This window comes from Hemicordylus capensis, chromosome 5 (genome assembly GCF_027244095.1).
Source record: "Hemicordylus capensis ecotype Gifberg chromosome 5, rHemCap1.1.pri, whole genome shotgun sequence".
NCBI classification, from domain to species: domain Eukaryota; kingdom Metazoa; phylum Chordata; class Lepidosauria; order Squamata; family Cordylidae; genus Hemicordylus; species Hemicordylus capensis.
In genome coordinates this window covers 195,773,452-195,790,023 of record NC_069661.1, presented here as the reverse complement: position 1 = coordinate 195,790,023, position 16,572 = coordinate 195,773,452, and the positions used below count along the sequence as shown (strand labels likewise).

Below are 16,572 nucleotides of genomic sequence, written 5' to 3'. Positions count from 1 at the left end.
ACAGCGGGTAATCGATGGTTCCAGATTCTGATTCAAGGGAGGAGGGGCACATACTAGCTCTCTCTCAACCCTGAACAACTCCGTTGGATGTGAATGGGCAGAAAAGAATCGCTTGTTTGCTGCATGTATTACCTGAGCATAGATCTTCAAATGAGTTCTGTGTTGCAATCTGTTGGATTCAAGCCTTTCTCCACCTGCGCTCCAGTCGTCTAACGTGCCGCTTCAGCTCCCATAGTTATTCCGTATATCAAGGGGCCAATTTTGGAGTGGGTCAGAGAGCACTCTTAGGAGCGATCATGTCTACTGCTCCGGTGAGTTTGCTGTTACAATTCTCCACCAGGGCATCAACAGGATCGCTGGCAGAGCCAACACTAAGTCTCTCCAAGGCTTCCTGGAATCTTATAGGATCCAGTATCCTTCTTAGGTGGACTATCCTAATGGACCCTCTGCCCCTGCGGAAGTGGGATGTGGTCATGAGTCCTACCTTAACCAGATGGTGGTCCATGTCCATGATAATGGAGAAATCACAGGAGTCCTCACATAGAACACCACCCTGTTCAGAGTGAAAGACCAGATTAAGCGTGTGTCCAGCAATATGCATTGGTCCCGAGACCACTTGGGATAGGCCCATAGTTGTCATGGCCGCTATGAACTCCTGAGCTGCCCCGGACAAATTGGTCCCAAAATGGACATTGAAGTCCCCCAGCACCACAAGCCTGGGAGACTCCAACGCCAAGCCTGAGACCAAGTCTGTCAGCTCAGTTAGGGACTCAGTTCGGTAGTGGGGTGATCGGTATACCAACAGAAGTCCCAGTCTATCCCTGGCCCCCAAACACATTCAGCATGGTCAGACATTTTGACAGGGATCCTGGCAAGGGAGATACTGTTCTTATAGACCACAGCCGCTCTACCTCCATGCCCAGGTCCCCTCCCCTTCTCCTCAACAGAGTACCCTGGAGCGAGAAGCTGGGACCAGACTGAGCCACCAGCCTTACCCAACCAAGTCTGTAATACATACCAGATTGGCCCCTTCATCCAGAATCAGATCATAGATGATTTCAGGTTTATTCTGGGCTGACCTGCCATTACAAAGGAGCAAGATGAGGCTCTTTGGGTGGTTGGCATTGCTTTCCAAGGTCAAAGAGCTGTCAGGACAGCCAGAAGGAGAAACAGCAATTAAGCTTCTGATCTCCCTTCCGCTACAACGGCCTGCTGACCTGTCAACGTTACTTCTATTCCCCACCACCACTGGAATAGCTGTCCCATAGTTAGTGGATACATCCCCTGTCTCCGCATCTCCAGACAGACATATTAAAACTCGACTCACCCAGGATTTTATACAGAAGCCGAATCATAATACTCATCCACCTTCACACACCACGAAGGCTCCTGAGCCAAACATCCTGGCCCTCGCCCTCATTATCCTCCCAAGTGGCTCCCCCAAAGGGCCAACGCCTTTGGGTTTCTTCCTTTTGGTGGTGGATCTGCCACCACAGGCAACGTTCCTAAAAAATCCCAGAGCTAGGCAGCTGACCTCAGGAACTGCCGAGTCACCCACCCCGACCCTAGTCCTGCACACACTCGCCAGATGTTACCCAGAGGCAGCAGGCTGCAGTCTCATGGAGGAAGCAGAAGCAGACAGGTGGTAGCAGAAGGAGCCAACATCACACACTCGGTCTCTCACCCTGAGAGGCACTGAAGGGGAAGCAGATGATGATCTTCTTACTCCTCTGCTGGGCTTCTATGTTGCCCCATAGTCATCTTTTTTGTAACTAAAAAGCCCCAGGTTTTGTAGCCTTAACTCATAAGGAACATGCTGTAGGCCCCTGATCATCTTTCTTGCTGTCTTCTGACCCCTTTCCAGTTCTATAATGTCCTTTCTGAGGTTGGTGACACAGTGCTATTGATGTGGCCACACCATAGTTTTGTATAAGGGCATTAATATTAGCAGTCTTATTTTCAATCCCCTTCCTAATGATTCCAAGCATGGAATTGGTCTTCTTCACAGCTGTCGCATATTGCGTCAACACTCTCAACAAGCTGTCCACCACGACTCCAAGATCCCTCTCATGGTCAGTCACTGACAGCTTAGACCCCATCGTGATGCATATGTGAAGTCAGTGGGGTGCTGGTGCCCCAGTATGCATCACCTTATACTTGCTAACATTGAAATGCATTTGCCATTTTGTTGTCCATTCCCCAGTTTGGGGAGATCATTTTGGAGTTCCTTGCAATTTGTTTTGGATTTCATTATACTAAATGGTTTCTCATCTGCAAATTTGGCTACCTCACCAATTACCCCATCTTCTAGATCATTTATGAATAAATTTGAAAACCACTGGTCCCATTTCAGGTCCCTGGATTACTCCACTTCTTTCTTCCCTCCATTTAGAGAATGGTCCATTTGTACCTACCCTCTATTTCCTATTGTTCAACCAGTTACCAATCTGCACATGAGCCTGTCCCCTTATCCCATGACTGCTAAGTTTTCGCAAGAGTCTTTGGTGGGGAACTTTGTCAAAAGCTTTTTGAAAGTCCAGGTGTACGATGTCAACTGGATCACCTTTATCCACACACCTGTTGACACTCTCAAAGAACTCCAAAAGGTTGGTGAGGCAAGATTTATTTTTACAGAAGCCCTGCTGTTTCTCCTTCAGCAGGGCCTGTTCTTCTCTGTTTAACAATTTTATCCTTGAGAATGCCTTTCATCAATTTGCCTGGAACGGGCGTTAATTTAACAGACACCTGTAATTTCCCAGATCCCCCCTGGATTCATCTTTGAAAATTTGGTTACATTGGCTGCTTTCTAATCCCCTGGTACAAAGCCTGATAGTAGGCATGTTTTCCCCCCCAAGGAGACTGACAATTTCACATTTGAATTCCTTAGGGACTTTTGGGTGGATGCCATTTGGCCCTAACAATTGGTTAATTTTTAATTTTTCCAGACAATTTAGAATGGCATCTCACCACCTCAAATTGGCCCAGTTCTTCAGTCTCCAAGCCTGAGAAGCTCGGTTCAGGCTCAGGTATATGTTCAGTATCCTCTGCCATGAAGGCAGATGCAAAGAACTCATTTAACTTCTCTGCAATCTCCATATCCTCCCCAACAATCCATTTTACTCCATTGTCATCTAACAGACCAACCACCTCCCTCTCAGGTTCCCTGCTTCTGATGCATTTAAAGAAGTTTTTGTTATTTTCCTTGATGCTTTTAGCTAAATGTTCCTCAAACCCACTCTCTGCCTTTTTGCCTCCCAACTTTGGTGTGGAGGACAGAGGGTGGAACAGTTGATTCCACTCATGCAGGTTTGGATGAAAGTCATTATATGTCTTTAGACCTTTATTTTAATAAAACTGGAAAAAGAAATGTTGGATTGTATGAAAGTACATACATGTGGTATAGAGCTACACATACTGGATCGTACTGAACCTAAACATTTGTAATTGTCTGAATTGAACTTCTCATATTTATAGTGAAAGTCACTCATAAGATATGTTTAGGAGGGGAGAAAACACCCTCTTGACTTAGTCTAACTCTTGAGGTTGCTGATACCATGTTTTGAGTGCTGAGTCTTGTGTAGAAGTACTTCCTTATCCTTGGCATATGTATGCACCCAGACTAGTAAAATCTATGGTGCACTATTGTAAGCAATGCATTTTTGTTTTAAGGCACAAAGGTTATTTTAGGTGTGTCATAGTTCTGAGGAATGTAAAGTGCTGTGCTCTGTCAGAGAATGTATGTGGGAACCTGTGTGAAGGTTGATCTTACAGCTACGTCATTGCACTTTTATACCCAAAGGCTTGTGTTCTAGTTGGGGATAGTCAGCTTCCTTCATCTGACTTGAGATAATTAATTGGATTAGCTTCATAGCTTCTTTGTAGTGATTAACTAATGCCCATTTGACACTTCTTTTTTTTCTTCTTGGAAATATATGAAATGTTAAGACATACTATATTTACCTGAATCCATAACTGTCCCCTCCCCAAATTCTTTCATGTTAGAAATCAGAGGGTCATCTTACATTCAGAGTCGTCTTTTTTGGGGTAAATAAAGGTATAACTTGTATTTAACCTCCTGTTTTTCAAGGGACTAGTCTTAAATTCAGAGTTGTCTCGTATTTGCGTAAATACGGTAGCTCCTTCAAGTAAAAATTGTTATATGTGTGCTACAGACATTTGGAACCAGCTGGTATGGCCTGCTTTCCACCATTCTCTATTTCCCCACACATTACCATTTATGTACTTCTCTGACTTTGGTGTTGCTGATTATTGCCTACCATATAATTAAGTCTCTTTAGAAACCTTACCACTTGTTAGCCTTGAAAACCATGATAAAATTTATGTTGTGGGAAATTACATTCATGAAATAATGCATGACTGCCCTATAAATGAGATTGCTTTATTTAAGAAGAAATGCTAAAGAGAAGGAACCATGACTGGAAAGAAGGAAGTGATGCTCTCCCAAGCCAATATTTGTTTAAAAATAGTCAATAGTTCTTTGGCAACTTAGTCTTTAGATTACATTGGGCATCAATATATAGATACATTGGGCAGCGTGTTCTCTAATTTTTTTCATCTGTGTGTAGAATGAGTTTTGTTCTGGGCAGGAGTATCAAGGCAGTGTGTGCACATTCAGAGTTGGACCTTCCTTTTTCAATCTGAATGGGACCTACATATTACTAAGCTTGTTAAAAAAAAACTTGTGTGCACACGTGCACATGACTTGGAGGGAACACAGACATTGGATCAACTAGATAATTTTGAGTTAGGAATGAAGAATCACATGAAAAAATGTGATTGGCTTTCCCACTTTAAACTTGTTGGTAATCTGATATGTCAAAAAAACCTGCCTTCTATTTACTGAGGGAAGTTCTGCTTTGAATGACTGACAAACTTGCTATTTTCCATGAAATGCTAACTACTTGTGGCCCACATGCTGCTATACTTAGCACACTTTCTTAAATGAAGGGAACAAAATGGTTGCTAATTACTACATGATGAACCCTGACATCAGTAGAAAACAACTGTATGTACAAGGCATCATTTTACATTGAGGGAAGTACAGTAACAGCCAGATTCTATGCATGCTTACTTGGAAGTAAATCCTACTGAGTTAAGTGAGGTCCACTCAAGTTAGAATGATTAGTATTTAATCCATTTGTAAAATCTGCATTCTGTAGTATACACTGTGATTTAAATGGACAATAACCATGATAGCTTGCTAAAATCTATAAGACCTGTAACCTGTGTTCTGGCAAAAGATGCATATTATAAACTTCAAACACAGTATCCAATAACAAACCAATCTAGTGTGTGTGTGTGTGTGTGGTGGGGGGGAGTCCATGTGCGATTTTTAGTAAGAAACAAGACACAAGTAGAAGCCAGAGAAATGAACAGCCTCATTTTTAGAATGTGAATAAAGTAGCGCTGTAATATTCTTGCACATTTAACCAGAAAATGCATCATCTCCTACTTTTTCTGTAGGAGAAATTCTGTAGGAGAAACAACATTTTAGAAAATTCATAGGGCAGTGGTCAGACTAGTTAGTAATGATGAACTTTTCCCACTGATTTTGATGCTGCTTAATCAGACTATCTTAAGTCCCGTTAATTTTGTTAACCTAGATCTGGGCTGCTCAACTTGGGCCCTCCTGCAGATGTTGGACTACAACTCCCATAATCCCTTGGTATGGGCCACTGTGGCTGGGGATTATGGGAGTTGTAATCCAACAACAGCAGCGGGGCCGAAGTTGAGCAGCCCTGATCTAGATGTTGTAAATAGTGTCTGAATTCATACTTTTTCTGGTGACAATGAAGGAAATTTATATTTTCCTGTTTTAGTGCTTTAAGAAGCAAGTATTTGCTGATGATTTTTTGAGTGTTTATAGTTTAAGCTCCTCAGTGGAACCAAATGCAGTGTTATCTTTCAGAGTACATTGTCTCCTCATGTGACAATATTTTTGTCATACATCTGCATTAACTCCCATCAGCAGCAACTGGAAATTCACTCAACGGTTTTGGCAGTTAGTGTTGCTTGGGGATGCGGGCAAGAATGTAAAGAGAAGAGGTTTATGGGGAAATTTTACAGACACAGAGTGTTTGAATGAGGAAAGTCTGAGAAGATGTATAGTCCAGGATGCAAACAGTCCTGTGCACATGTGGAAATTGCCATTTCTGAGCATCTTCTGACCTTTGGGAGAAGTTTTTTTGGTTGCAATAAGAGGAGGGACCAGAAATGCACAATGTTGCATTTGTGGCCATTTTGTCCCCTGATATCTAGATTCTCTGGAATCTCTATAGTGCTCAAAGTGGTGGTCTTTTTTTACATTAAGCAAGGGGAGAGCCTCCGGCCCTTTTCAGTCCTACCAAAGCATATCTCCAGTGACAGTTGCTGGTGTCTAGGTTGTATTTCTTCTTAGACTGTAAGCCCTTTGGGCTTTGAGAACTTTTTAAAATAAAAAGTGGTATATTAAAGTATAGTAATTGCAAACTTTGCAAGGTTGTTGATGTTGGAAAGCCCATATAGAGAACCCACCACCAAAGCTATAATGTAAACTTACTGAAAAGTTATCTGGTGTTTGTATGCTTTTTGAAAGGCTCTGATTATACCGTTGGCTGTAGAGAAGGTATTTCCCATCCCTAGTGAAACATAATGAGTGATGGAGGAAGCAGAATCTCCAGTCTCATGGGAGAAAATGATCTGGAGGGGAAGGTGGAAGCATTATGGAGAAGGTTCCTCCCTTCTATGTAACATATTGCTCTTTAGTGAGGAGGTCCTACCATGTCAAATAGCTATTAGCTCTGTTGGGGTTAGAGCATCCCTTACTGTTGAAAGACACCTGCATCTAAACTTAAAATTATTTGTTGCCTCAAAGTGAATTAGGGGTCACGACAGAAGTACAGCTTTTGTTAGAAATGGGTACGTTCCTTAATTTTGAACTCAAGAAGTGTTCTCCCTCATCAACTGGATGCTTTCTAAATCTTTCCACCACATGTTACTATTTAAAGTGGACACATTTAAATTGTTACTATCTTTCCAAGGGACAAATTCCTATTCTGCCAATACACAGACACTTCAGAACTCATTTTTAGAAACTTGTTTGGTTTTAGCATACATATAGTTAATGCGTTTGAGTGTTTTGCATGGGAATCCCAGAGCCTTATATGGTCAACTTACTTTGTGCTGCAGTGAACTGAAGGCACCCATCCAAAGGAAAAAAATTCCAATTGTCTTTAACTGTCTAATACCCTTTCCTTGGCCTCCTGCAGTAGCACAGTAGCTAACCTACTAAAATGTAAAACACAAGGCACATACATAGCGAATGGAATAAATTTCTTTTGTAGCAGTCAGCAACTGGATTTATACAAGGAGCATGGTATTGCCTAAATAAGGGTGGTATATACATGCACGAAATAAAATAAATACATCCTGAAATGCAAAGTAGTCATGTGCACGGACCGGTTCGGAGGCCATTCTAAAGGCCTCCAGACCGGTCTGGACACGGGTTGGTTTTGGTTCGGGTGGGGGATTCCACAGGAGTACGGGGGGGGGGGGGGCTTTACTCACCCTCCCAAGAATGGCGCCGTATTTATGTGAGTAAGCGGGCGGCATGCCTCCCTGCCGCCCGCTTCATTCCCCCTCTCGGCGTTCCCTCCGTTCAAATTCTGAATCGGGCGGCAGGGTATCTCCCAGTCCCTGCCGCCCTCTTTAATGCCCCCGCTCGGCTGGCGGCCGCCCCATTCAAGCCTTCAAGACCCCTGCCAGGCCGGCCCGGCCCTTCCCTTCCCTTCCCTTCCCATCGCAAGGGGGACGAGCGGCAGAACTCCCTGCCTTCCCCCTTGCCGGCTGCGCTGCAAATGGCTTCTTAGAAGCCATTTGCAGCGCAGCCGGCAAGGGGGAAGGCAGGGAGTTCTGCCGCTCGTCCCCCTTGCGATGGGAAGGGAAGGGAAGGGAAGGGCCGGGCCGGCCTGGCAGGGGTCTTGAAGGCTTGAATGGGGCGGCCGCCAGCCGAGCGGGGGCATTAAAGAGGGCGGCAGGGACTGGGAGATACCCTGCCGCCCGATTCAGAATTTGAACGGAGGGAACGCCGAGAGGGGGAATGAAGCGGGCGGCAGGGAGGCATGCCGCCCGCTTACTCACATAAATACGGCGCCATTCTTGGGAGGGTGAGTAAAGCCCCCCCCCGCCGTTATTTGGAACCCCCCACCCCAGTGCCGGACCGCAGCTCCGCGGTTCCGTGCACATCCCTAATGCAAAGTGCCAACATCAAGAAAGATCATAAATCACAAATGCCTTGTTTTCCTTCCACCTTGAGAGGAACTGGGGTAGATCGTACTCCATCTAAGATGCGGGGTAAAAAGGGTTTCCAGTGTGTTATGCAATGCCACATTCCAGGTCCATCTCAACTTTAAGGGCCCTGTGCTGTTGGATCAAATACTCCCATGTAATATTTAAAATAACAGTTTATGTTAATGCAGATATTGAGGTATTGCCAACCCCTATTGCATGGGAAACTGAAAGTACTATGCAATTATGGTAGTAGGGGTAAAAGACCCCACAAAATGCTGTCGTAATAATGTGACCACTCTTTATGTCTACAGATGCTTAGATCCGAACCTGTTCATTCTATGTCTTATGGGAAAGGAGCACAGAGGCTGCACACACGATCATTTCTATATAATAGAGTTTACGCTGTGGGGTGAAGTGTGTGGTGTGCACCTGAACCCTATGAGTCGTCCATCAGGCATCTGAGTGTAAAATATTCACAACCAGTACTCACCAGGCGGAACAGACAGTAAGGTAGGCCCAGAGCCAGGGCAGGAGTAGTCTTTAGAGTGGAGGAGATATTGAAGGTTGAGGATTGATCTGTGGGAGCTGCACTGAAAAGAGCAGCAGCAGATGCCCTGGAATGCTGGGGCAAGGTTTGCAGACGCAAATCATGGTATTCAAGAGGCTGGTGTAGTGCAGAGATAGTTCTGAGTAATCTCCCTGTATGAGCTGTTGCTACCAGCAAAGTCTTTTGCTATAGGAATAGTTTCATTGGATGAGCCTGTATAATAGTGTTGTGAAAGAGGGATGAAAACTTCTCGATCCACTCTGCATACTTCGCATAATCATATAAATGTCTCTCATGTCTCCCCTTACCTTTTTTCTAAACTAAAATAATGGACTTCAAATGTAGCCTTACTTCCTAAGAGAGGTTCTCTAACCCCTTATTTTGGTTGTCCTTTTCTGCACGTTTTTCAGTTCTGTAATATTGTTTTTGAGACATGATGAACAGAAATGTATGCAATATTCCTAATATATGTATCCAATCCTACAAATGTGGGCTGCATCATAGATTTATATAAAGGCACTATAATACAAGCAGTCTTGTTCTCAGTCCTCTTCCTAATGATTTCTGTCATCACCTTTTTCACAGCTGGTTAGTCACCAACATATCAGACCCCATTAATGTATATATGAAGTTGGGACTCTTTTTTTTTTTTGGTTGTCCCAGTGATTACACTATGAATGACATTTTGTCACAGGTCCTCAGGAGATGCAGGGCACAGAATGAGGTTCTCAGAAACCAAATCTAGCACGGGAGCAAAGTGTTGGGAGCAAGAGACAGGTCAGGGGACTGCAGGTAGGAAAGTCTTTGAAGGCCCCTGCAGGTTCCAGGACACTCAGAGTGATAGTTCTGGAGCCAAAGCCAGCAGCTGATATAAACTGTTGTTCCAACAGAGTGGGAGTGTCAGGAGGATACTTTTATCGATTGCTGCGCTGAAGCTGTGAGCTACCTTGTTACCCTAGACACCTGTGCTTGGTCTCTACCTTGATTTTAGGTGCTTCTTTATTCTTATTCACAGACCCTTTTGTGAGAACCTAGGCCTGGTTGCAAGGCAATTGCTCTTCTGTCATTTTTGCAGCTCTGCCCAGGCTTCTCGGCGACTGTGGGTGTGGCTGCTGGGCCCTTCTTCTGGGTCCTAGACTGTGGTTGAGGTCTGTTCCTGGAATGGGGGAGCTTGGGAGACCCTGTTCTCATCTCTTGATTCTTCATGAGGTATTGGGAGCTTCCCTGCCCCCTGGGTTCTAGTGATGCAGGATGTGCCTCTGGCCACTCGCTCTCCTGCATGTCCAGTGGTGTTTCCACTGGATAACTCTTTAGGGACCGTCTCACGTGGGGTGGCTGCACAGTCTCCCCTTCTGAGTCTGACTCAGATGTGTATGGGTGGATCATGACACACTTAATGCATTCTGCTTATACAATCAGTAAAATTTTCAGTACTCAAATGAGGGGAAAAACTGATTCACAGTTTACTAGAAACTCTGATCATTGGGGTTGGGGGGCATGGATGCCATGAAGTTAAACTGCCCTTCCTGGATTGTTTGGGGAGGTTGAACATGAAACGTGACACACATCCTTTCTTATTCTTAAGCCCTGCCTCTGCCATATAGAAATAAAGTGCTTGGGTTCTGGACTGATAGCCTCAAACCTGAGCCCCATTCGTGTTATATGGCACAGCAGGAAGGCTTCAGGAGAGTGGCAAGGAGAGAGAAAATGACTCTTTGACCTTGCTTCTGCCTTTGAACTCTCCCCCGCCCCCTGGTGTGAGCCCTGAGCACTGTGCTGCTGCTCCTGGTCAAGTCCTAGCATATGCTCACTAGCCTACTACCGCCAGAGATATGCAGCTGTGGCTTATATGCATGTACTAGAAAGCAACCTAACTGGTGTGGTTGTGAAGCACTTGTTTTAAGCTTTCTGTCACTTTAGACCAACCATATTGAACTGAAGTTGGCTCTATTCAAAATAGCCAGTTATGCCCCCAGCCCCAAACAGATACCAATGCTCTGCAAGCACTGTCTCCATTCTGAAGCTCTCTGCTGGGATGAGTTGTGGGACAACTGCTAGTGAGAAGTGGTGATTAATTTCTTATGTGAATCCAGAGTCCACACAGATGACATTTCTGACTGATTGTAGTATTCTCTCTGTAGCCTTGCTACCATTGAATAATCCTCAGCTGCCATGTTTTTGCATAGAATGTGATTTCATTGTTTCATCTGTCTTGATGCAGACACAGGAGAATTACCTTAAGGCACAATTGGCTCATGTGAAAACTTCAGCTTGGGCCCCTCTGATGACAGGTTGTTATACATGCACGGATGAAAAGTACATCTTTTAAGGTGTTGAGAGTGAAGTATGTATGCTATTTTAATTTGGGAAAAGTGTTGTTCAAATGTCAGCGGTTCGGGAAACCCACTGAGGCAGTAACTTTGGAGTGCATTCACGCTTAGTGTTGTCAGCTAATAGCCAAATATGGTTACGTAGTGTTGACAGGGATTCCAGTATGTGGCACCTGCTTGCTTAGAAACAGTTGAGGAGAAATGAAGCAAAAAACCCCACCAAAAACCTGTTGAAGTAATAGCCTTTCCTTTGTTGCTTCTTAGGATTGAATTTTGCTTTGAGCATATTTCTTTTAGCCCCCCGGCCAGCCCATCCATCAGTACATGACTCACTGAGAAGATGCTCCAAACATCCTGGAAATTGGAGCCAAGCCATTTTGTATCGCAGCCAGGCCTCCATCTCCTCCACCATCGTTCCCAGAAAACATCATTGCTACTTGTATTTTTTTTCCCAATCAGCAAAATTTTCTCCTGTTGTTTCCTCCTGTTTGTATCCCTACCCACATCATTCACTACAGCAGCAAAATGAAGTGGAGCAATTGCTCTTTCTATGCTCTCTCCACTGTAACACCCTAGTTTCTGTAGAAAGTCCAATCAAAATCTTTATGGTTACGGTCATTCGACCAGCAAAACACAAAATACAAAAGCTTTACATAAAAGCAAACTTGGTCAAATAAAGTAATAAACTATTAAAACATAGAACAGAACAGCTGTAGAAAGTCTCATTTCATTGCATCAGCTCCATTATAATAAGATGGCAAGCACCATTGTATGAGATAAGCACTAACATTATTTCATCACTACTACCCATGATCTGTATAAAAAATAACAAATTTCAGACACCTGAACTTGTAGTCTTGTTTCAATCCACTTTCTAGTCTTGAATGGGGCAGGCATAAAATATAACTGGGACAAGCTGGATAATTTTTTCCGTGGTGGTGGTGGGGAGGGCAGTTTAAGGTCTCTAGTGTTTGAGTGAGAAATTCTGGTAATAGTTTTGCTTTTGGTAGAATAGTGCACCTTTTGTCTTTCTTGTTTTGTTCTGATAATAATTAAAATAATTAAAATAATTTTGTTCTGATAATTAATTAAAATAATTCAGATAATTGTTCCCTCTGAGGGGTGTGCACACACCAACCCCTAGGCCCCCATGCAGCAGTTTCTGGCGGGTATACAGTCTCTGCTGCACCTGCCACTGCTGCCCAACTGCCCGGCACTCTGTTTTCACCTCTGACTGGTAGAGGGAGGAGTGGGTGTGCGCGCACTGTCATCCATCCGGGCTCCTGGGCGAGGGGAGGGGTTCCCGGCTGCTCCTCCCTCCTCGTTGTCCCCCCCGGCACCGGCCGCCGGTCCAGTCACTGCTTTCGGTTCGGTCCCTCTGTTGGGCATTGGGAGGCACCAGTGGTGGGAGGCACCAGCACTCGCTGTGGAGCGCTGAGCCTCCCTGCCGCTGCAGCCACTTCCTGGAGGAGGAGAGAGCAGAGGCGGCTGGAGGGAGAGTGCAGAGCCCCAGCGGTGGCAGTGGCCTGGCCCAGCCTGGGAGACCATGGCAGAGAACTTGCGCTGCCCGCCAGAGGAAGGACGATGGGCAGTGGCTGTCTGCCCCCAGCAGCCCTGGGAGCCTGGAGGTGGGGGGACACATTGATTGTTTTTTGGGTGGCAGTAGGTTAAATAATTATTTCCGGTTGTGTGTGTGCGAGAGAGAGACATGCGCACACTGCCTTGATGCTGCCTCTCAGAACAAAACTCCACTCACTAATTATAAAAATGAGAGGGGACACTGTTCAAGAGATGCAAGAAGGCTGCAGAAAGGGAGACTGGCAAAAATCACACTCAAACACCCTCTTTGATTGTGTGAAACCGTTTTCTGTGCATTTGTTAGTCTGGATGTCAGCCACCATTAGCAAAAGAAAATTCTATTTAAAGCATGATGATATGGTGAATGTCTGCATATTGAATTATACTGTTCAAGAAGTTGACTGTGTCATGAAAAAAATGTTACAGGAGAGCCTCGTTGTTCACGGAATTGCTATTCTCAGTTCCGCATATCCACAAGGTGTCTAATAGAAATCTGTTTCCAGTAGCCATGGATACTAATGGATTAAAACACACTTATCTGTGGTTCCTAGAGGGCAGGAAGAGACCACGGACATCACTTCCAGCCACCATTTGTTGGGAAGAGTCCAGAAGACAGGAGGAGCCATTTTGTGGCTCATTTCTTGGGGGGGAAAGCTCACTTCCCCCATGATTTATTTATTTATTTATTTAATATTCTTATTTATTGTTCAATTTATATACCGCCTTTCATTAAAACAATCCCTAGGCGGTTTGGTGGGCATTTCTGGGCACATGCAGGACCCGCAGAGTACACCACAGTAAGTTCTGGGTCATTTTGGGGCTTAGTTTATTTTTCCTCCCCCCTTTCCCCATAGCCCTAATGCTTTGTTACTTGCGGTTTCCTTTACTCACGGTAGTAGGCAAGTAGTAGTCAAGGAACAGAACCCCCATGAATGAGGTTCGTGTGTGTGTGTATTTATTTATTTGCAGTCTTTAAAAAGGACTATCTCCAACCCACAAAGTTGTAGATGTGTACTTAATCTGGCAGAAAAAGAGAAATACAAAGTCGCTTCTGTGTTAACCCTACCAGCTTTGTAGACAGAGAATGGACTTTGCCAACATTTCTGTCTTTTATCCCACCAGAAATACTTTTTAGGAATATTTCCACATAAAATGTTGTTAATTTTTTGAACTTCTGGGAACAAATAAAACTACCACTGATAATGAATTGATATTGTGAGTGATTATAATGTTAAAAAACCCCAACCCGCCAATTTGGGTGTACAGCACAACTCGGTGGAGCAGCAGAGCATTGTAAGAAGCTCCCCCCGCAAAATTTGACCGATTTCCGGCTGACCGGAAACCTAATCTTCATGATCCCATAGGCCTAGTGACTCAATATTCGCGGTTTCCATATCTGTGACTGAACCCCCATGAATATCGAGGTTCTCCTGTACCAATGGTTCCAGACTGGGACAGAAGGAACAATTTTTATATAGGCATAACATATTTTAAGTATTTTAAAACACGCAAATGGTATTTAAATATATTTTAAATATCCCATGATGTTCCTGTCTAATCTATCAATCTATATAATCAATCTGTATAAAAATGTCAATTCCTTCTGTCAACAGAAAAGGAGTTGTACGCATGCAAGGGGTCCTTGCACAAGAGGAGGTGGTCCTTGAGTCTTTGCAACTCTCCTTCCACAAACAGGAAGAGCTTTCAGCAATGGATAATGCTCCACCTAGGTTGCGATGCCGCTTACCAAATTTTGTGTTATAAGTTGAGTCAGTCATAAATATTGAGCTGCATGGTGATCTTTTGATTGTTTGTAGCAATTTTTATGGGTGTGTTGCTTTTAAAAAGTTTAAAAATGTGCAAGCAGGCTTTTTGCAGACTGGCATCTACGAATCCATTTGGCTTCTTGCCAGTGGAAAGTGCCCTCAGCCCTCTGGCGAGCGGGACATTCAGCACCATATAGAACTCCTCACCATAGATTTCCTTTCCACTGTCACTTTTAAGAAAGTAAAAAATGGCAGGAATCCTTTCTGAGCAGTAGGAGAGAGCTCCCACTGTTCCTTACCATTTTCCACCATAATCGGAGCCCATCCTTGACATAGGGTAATTCCATTACGCAATTTGGAATCGACAGGAAGTTATCACAGCAGAGTTTTCGTGGTGGCTAGACTGAGTGCTTATCCCCAGTTCCTTTTCCTGTCGAGCTAAGCCTAAATTTATAGATTCCTGATCCCAAATCACATATTGGAAAATTAACTTATGGTTTGGCCTGATCTCTGGATCAATCAACCATGGTTTAGGAGCCTGGGAAACCATGGCTAGAAGAAGGTTTGTGTTATAACCAGGGTTTGGCTTAATATTTCAATAGAGCTTTCAGTGCGACCATAGTATGACACTTACTCCACATCCCATAGGCGCTGCTCCTTGGAGGCAGGAATGAATATAACATTGAAGTTGAGCAAGCTAAAAATAAAAACAAACAAACAGCTGACAATTGCCTTTTTAGTATTTGAGTTCTAAACAGTGGTTAAAACTTGCGCATTATCATTTGGCATTGAGTCCTTATGTCACAAGCAGAAATTCTAGAAATTATGCTGCATATTAATTAAAGTACTGTAATACTCTTGAACATAACTATGTTTAAATTCAGCATACAAATTGGGTACAAAAAATTCCATTGTAAATTTAGACCCAGTAGAAATAGATAAATGCCTTTCTTCTTCTAAGTAGTTAGCTGTGTAAAATATCCCCACTACCCCATCAGAAGCTTCAGTTCTGTTCTTTTGAAGTGTTTGGGCATCCCTTTGAGTCCAGAGTTGACTTGAGATCATAGCTTGCAGGCAATATGCTCTGTTGTCTTTGACTCAGGTGTCTAATCAGAGTCCTGAAGATGTTTAGGAACAGTGCATAGAACTGTTGGGTGCATGTTTTGCTTTCCACAAATATCTTTCAAATCTGGAAGGATAAAGCAGTGATCTCGGAGTAATTGGGTAATATATCTTCAATGGATTTTGATGTGTGGCCAAGACTCAGGAAATCTACTAGTCTGTGCCAGATGAAAAATGATGCCCGATGAGTGAAAAAAGTCCTGATAAATAATGTACCAACATAGCTTGAGGAGCCATCTGATGAGTAAAATCTTTTGTCTGGCTGGTGAATTGAGCCAGCATTTCTTGACCTCTGTGAATGGCTGTGTCTGTGGGATATCTAAAATATGTCTGATGTGCAAAATCTGAGTAAATATTAACAAAGCGACGTGTAACTATACACAGAACTAAAGGAGCAAAGCCATGGAATGAGAAAAGATAGACTTGCAGAGTGTGCTCAAAATATAGGTGCATTTTGCATGGGTAGAAAATGAAGCCATTTCATAAATTTCAGCTCCAGAAATGGAGTGTCTACTATTAAGCAAAAATATCCAGTTGATGTTAATTTATGCCATCTTCATGAAGATTATCCAGTTCCCCAAGCATATATGATTGTATAGATTAAATTTATAATCCTGAAGAAAATTGAGTCAGTGCAGAGCTGTGGAGACAGTTTGCTATGGCACCTTACAATTACCAGTTGATTGTTCTTGGTTTGTCTTACCACAGTGTTCTTTCTTTAGTCAGGACATGTTTTTTCTTTCAGATATTGTGTACAGGATCTGTTTTGCTGCTTATAAATTGTCAAAAAGTAAGAGTAGTAGGTTACCCAATGACAACGGAAAGGCATAATGAAATGAGTTCAGTTAGGAAAGACTGTATATGTCTGGATATTTTAGCCTTGCTGTCTTATAGGGGGGCATTATCTATACTCTTTTCTGCCCTTCTAAGGACAACTGTG

The 16,572-nt window shown here is 43.6% G+C and overlaps 1 protein-coding gene across 3 annotated transcripts in view; it reads left to right on the top strand.

The window, feature by feature from the left end:
- PPP1R12A (protein phosphatase 1 regulatory subunit 12A) overlaps window positions 1-16,572 on the top strand; it is a 181,461-nt gene that overhangs the window by 34,221 nt on the left and 130,668 nt on the right. The gene's annotated exons all lie outside the window — the stretch shown is intronic.